Source organism: Pristiophorus japonicus, unplaced genomic scaffold (genome assembly GCF_044704955.1).
Source record: "Pristiophorus japonicus isolate sPriJap1 unplaced genomic scaffold, sPriJap1.hap1 HAP1_SCAFFOLD_58, whole genome shotgun sequence".
Taxonomy (NCBI): Eukaryota; Metazoa; Chordata; class Chondrichthyes; family Pristiophoridae; genus Pristiophorus; species Pristiophorus japonicus.
The window spans coordinates 3,471,999-3,477,525 of NW_027254488.1; the positions used below are offsets into that span (position 1 = coordinate 3,471,999).

A 5,527-nucleotide genomic window follows, 5' to 3' on the forward strand; every position below is an offset into this window, starting at 1 on the left:
ATATAACACTCAATTTCTTCATCGAAATCATTGATGTATATTGCAAATAGCTGAGGTCCCAGCACTGAGCCCTGCAGCACCCCACTAGTCACTTCCTGTCATTCTGAGAAGGACCCATTTATCCCGACTCTCTGCTACCTGTCTGCCAACCAGTTCTCTATCCATGTCAATACATTACCCCCAATACCATGTGCTTTAATTTTGCACACTAATCTCTTGTGTGGGACCTTGTCAAAGGCCTTTTGAAAGTCCAAATACATTACATCCACTGGTTTTCCCTTGTCCACTCTCCTTGTTCCATCCTCAAACAATTCTAGAAGATTTGTCAAGCATGATTTCCCTTTCCTAAATCCATGCTCACTTGGACCGATTTTGTCACTGCTTTCCAAATGCTATGCTATTTCATCCATAATAATTGATTCCAGCATTTTCCCCACTACTGATGTCAGGCTAACCGGTCGATAATTACCCGTTTTCTCTCTTCCTTCTTTTTAAAAAAGTGGTGTTATATTAGCTACCCTCCAGTCCATAGGAACTGATCCAGAGTCGATCGACTGTTAGAAAATGATCAACAATGCATCCACTATTTCGAGGGTTACTTCCTTAACTACTCTGGGATGCAGACTATCTGGCCCTGGGATTTATCAGCCTTCAATCCCAACAATTTCCTGAACACAATTTCCTGACTAATAAAGATTTCCTTCAGTTCCTCCTTCTCGCTGGACCCTCGGTCCCTGAGTACATTAGGAATGTTATTTGTGTCTTCCTTCGTGAAATCAGAACCAAAGTATCTGTTTAACTGGTCCGCCATTTCTTTGTTATCCATTATAAATTCGCCTGATTCTGACTGCAAGTGACTGACGTTTGTCTTCACTAATCTTTTTCTCTTCACATATCTATAGAAGCTTTCGCAGTCAGTATTTATGTTCCCAGCATACTTCCTCTCATACTCTATTTTCCCACTCCTTATTAAACCCTTTGTCCTCCTCTACTGAATTCTAAATTTCTTCCAGTCCTCAGGTTTGCTGCTTTTTCTGGCAAATTTATATGCCTCTTCCATGCATTTAACACGATCCCTAATTTCCCTTCTTAGCCACGGTTGAGCCACCTTCCCCGTTTTATTTTTTCCCTAGACAGGGATGTACAATTGTTGAAGTTCATCCATGTGATCTTTAAATGTTTGCCATTGCCTATCCAGCGTCAACCTTTTAAGTCTCATTTGCCAGTCTATTCTAGCCAATTCACATCTCATGCAATCGAAGTTACCTTTCCTTAAATTCAGGTCCCTGGTCTCTGAATTAAATGTTTCAATCTCCATCTTAATAAAGATTTCTACCATATTATGGTCACTCTTCTCCAAGGGGCCTCGCACAACAAGATTGCTAATTAGTCCTTTTTCATTACACATCACCGAGTCTAGGATAGCCAGCCCTCAAGTTGGTTCCTCGACATATTGGTCTAGAAAACCATCCCTAATACACTCCAGGAAATCCTCCTCCACCGTATTTCTACCAGTTTGGTTACCCCAATCTATATGTAGATTAAAGTCGCCCATGATAACTGCTGAATCTTTATTGCACGCATCCATAATTTCTTGTTTGATACTGTCCCCAAACTCACTACTACTGTTTGGTGGTCTGTGCACAACTCCCACTCGTGTTTTCTGCCCCTTGGTATTCCGCAGCTCCATCCATACAGAGTCCACACCATCCAAGCTAATGTCCTTCCTTAATATTGCGTTAATTTCCTCTTTAACCAGCATCGTTCCCCGACCTCCTTTTCCTTTCTGTCTATCCTTCTTGAATGTTGAATACCTCAGGATGTTGAGTTCCCAGCCTTGGTCACCCTGGAGCCATGTCTCTGGAATCCCAATTATAACATATTCGTGAATTGCTGCCTCTGAGTGAATTCATCCACCTTATTACGAATAATCCTCGCATTGAGGCACAGAGACTTCAGGCTTGTCTTTTTAATACACATTGTCCCTTTAGAATTTGGCTGTAATATGGCCCTTTTTGATTTTTGCCTTGTGTTTCTCTGCCCTCCACTTTTACTTTTCTTCTTTCTATCTTTTGCTTCTGCCCCCATTTTACTTCTTTCTATCTCCCTGCCTAGGTTCCCATCCCCCTGCCATATTAGTTTAACCCCTCCCCAACAGCACTAGCAAACATTCCCCTCGACATTGGTTCCGGTCCTGACCAGGTGCAGACCGCCCGATTTGTACTGGTCCTATCTCCCCCAGAACCGGTTCCAATGTCCCAGGAATTTGAATCCCACCCTCCTGCACTACTCATCAAACCATATATTCATCTGAGCTACCCTGCATTTCCTATTCTGACTAGCTCTTGGCACTGGTAGCAATTCTGAGATTACTACCTTTTAATTTAATTCCTAGCTCCCTAAACTCAGCTTGTAGGACCTCATCCCGTTTTTCCCTATATCATTGGTGCCTATATACACCACGACAGCTGGCTATTCACCCTCCCCCTCCAGAATGTGCTGCAGCCACTCCGAGACATTCTTTACCTTTGCACCAGGGAGGCAACATACCATTCTGGAGTCTCGATTGCAGCCGCAGAAACATCTATCTATTCCCCTTACAATAGAATCCCCTATCACTATAGCTCTCCCACTCTTTTTACTGCCCTCCTGTGCAGCAGAGCCACCCCTGGTGCCACGGAATTGGCTGCTGCTGCCTTCCCCTGATAAGTCATCTCCTCCAACAGTACCCAAGGTGGTGTATCTGTTTTGCAGGGGGATGACCGCAGGGGACTCCTGCACTGTCTTCCTTCCACTGCTCTTCCTGATGTTTACCCATTCCCTCTCTGCCTGAGTAACCTTTACCTACGGTGTGTTCAATTCACGACATCCTCAGCATTGCGGATGAATCCGTGCGCAGCTCCAGTGCCGCAATGTGGCCTGTCAGGAGCTGCAGATGGATACACTTGCTGCACATGTAGTCATCAGGGACACTGGAAGCGTCCCTGACTTCCCACACAGCACAGGAGGAGCATGACATGTGTCCGAGCTCTCCTGCTATGATTTAACCATTAGATTAACTTAATTTGGCAACAATTCCAAAGTTTCCTTGCTGCTGAGAACAAGAAGAAATCAAAGAAACAGAAAACTACTCACCACTCAACCAGCCAATCACTTACCCTCTTGGCTGTGACGTCACCCTTTGATTACTTGTGACTTCTTTCTTACTTTTGACCTTGCACCAACTGTAGCTCGCTGCTCGCTGCTCCTCCAGCCGCTGCTCCTCCAACTGCCGCCAATCCCCGGACTCTCGCTGGGCCTTTATAGGCCGCTGCTCACACCTTCTCCAGTCACTGCTCCTCCGACTTTTGGAAAAAAATAATTCAGTCAGGCAGAGTCTGCATGGATTTATGAAAGGAAAGTCATGTTTGACAAATTTGCTGGAATTCTTTGAGGGTGTAATGAACAGGGTGGATAAAGGGGAACCAGTGGATGTGGTTTATTTGGACTTCCAGAAGGCATTTTGACAAGGTGCCACATAAAAGATTACTGCACAAGATAAAAGTTCCCGGGGTTGGGGGTAATATATTAGCATGGCGAGAGGATTGGCTAACGAACAGAAAACAGAGAGTCGGAATAAATGGCTCATTCTCTGGTTGGTAAACAGTAACTAGTTGGGTGCTGCAGGTATCAGTGCTGGAACCCCAATCTTTACAATCTATATTAACGACTTGGATGAAGGGACCGAGTGTAATGTAGCCAAGTTTGCTGATGATACAAAGATGGGAGGAAAAGCAATGTGTGAGGAGGACACAAAAAATCTGCAAAAAGACACAGCCAGGCTAAGTGAGTGGGAAAAAATTTGGCAGATGGTGTATCATGTTGGAAAGTGCAAGGTTATGCATTTTGGCAGAAAAAATCAAAGAACAAGTTATTATTTAAAAGGAGAAAAATTGCACAGTGCTGCAGTACAGCGGGAGCAGCGCGTACTTGTGCATGAAACACAAAAGGTTAGTATGCAGGTACAGCAAGTGATCAGGATGGCCTTTATTGCAAAGGGGATGGAGTATAAAACAAAGAAGTCTTGCTGCAGTTATACAGGGTATTGGTGAGGCCAGACCTGGAACACTGCGTGCAGTTTTGGTTTCCATATTTAAGAAAGGATATAGATGCTTTGGAGGCAGTTCAGAGAAGGTTCACTAGGTTGATTCCGGAGATGAGGGGGCTAACTTATGAGAATAGGTTGTGCCTCTACTCATTGGAATTCAGAAGATTGAGAGGTGATCTTATGGAAACATGTAAGATTATGAGGGGGCTTGACAAGGTGGATGCAGAGAGGATGTTTCTGCATACTAACCTTTTGTGTTTCATGTACAATGACCCCCAGGTCCCTCTGCACCGCAGCATTTTGTAATCTCTCCCTATTTAAATAATTATTTGCTTTTTTATTATTGCTACCACAGTGGATAACCTCATATTTCCCTCATTATACTCCATCTGACAAATTTCTGCCCACCCACTGAGCCTATCAATATCGCTTTGCAGATTGTTTGCGTCCTCCTCACAACTTGCTTTCCCACCTATCTTTGTATCATCAGCAAACTTGGCGACATTACAAACATGCAGAGCACAGACCACATTATTGACGTAGTGACTTTCCGTCAGTTAGAATTTCTTTCATTGTGCAAAAGAAGATTATCGAATCATTAATTATGTTATCCCATGAAAGCAAAATAAAAGTTTAACAAAAATAATTGCCACATTTGAAAGGAACATTTTTGTTTTGTGCGTTTCGGTCAGAGAAATGTTTGTGAAAGGAATTTTTTCAGAAAAAGGGATTCAGCATTTCAGCTTGTCGCTGAAACTTTTCTCTGGGCACTGCACTAGGCAGCAGTTTCCGTAGTGTAGCGGTTATCACGTTCGTTTCACACGCGAAAGGTCCCCGGTTCAAGCCCGGGCGGAAACGTTATTTTTTAACAAAAACTGGTTTTAAATGTTCATTGCTCATGTGACAATGGCCTCCTTCTGTGCTGTAAACTTCTCTGATTCCATGAAGAACATTTAAAACCAGTCTCCTAAAATACAGAGTGCGTAAAATCAGAGAGGGAATAAAACTTCCTCAATGATTAAAGTTTCACAAATTATTAAAATGAAGTTGTTGAAGTTTCGACTGACCCTCAGTGATCATGTTAGCATTTCTTTCATTCTGCTCAACAATGCTATCGGTTAATACCAGCAGATCTGAGCCGCATTTCAAACCCGGAAACAACTCATTCATTATTCACCCTTCCCAGTTCCAGTGCACAGAGGGTTATTTATACTCCATCCCAGAAACTCAAGTCCAACTTCTGACATTCCTTATTTCTAATTACTAACTCATTTGTTTTGACACCACTCTGAAGTGCTTTGGGTCATCTATGTAGTTTAGTTAAATTAGTTAACTTGAATTAAAAACGGTGGGAGCAAAATTACTTCCCTAACTGGGAATCGAACCAGGGAAGCTGAAGGGATCGGAATGGTTTTGTGAAGCATTTGAAGATGCTCTCGA

At 43.1% G+C, this 5,527-nt stretch overlaps 1 non-coding gene across 1 annotated transcript; it reads left to right on the forward strand.

Annotated features, from left to right (window-relative positions):
- Nucleotides 1-4,872: 4,872 nt before the first annotated feature.
- On the forward strand, nucleotides 4,873-4,945 carry trnav-cac (transfer RNA valine (anticodon CAC)). The gene has a single exon. It is a non-coding gene; the product is annotated as a tRNA-Val (tRNA).
- The last annotated feature ends 582 nt before the right edge of the window (nucleotides 4,946-5,527 follow it).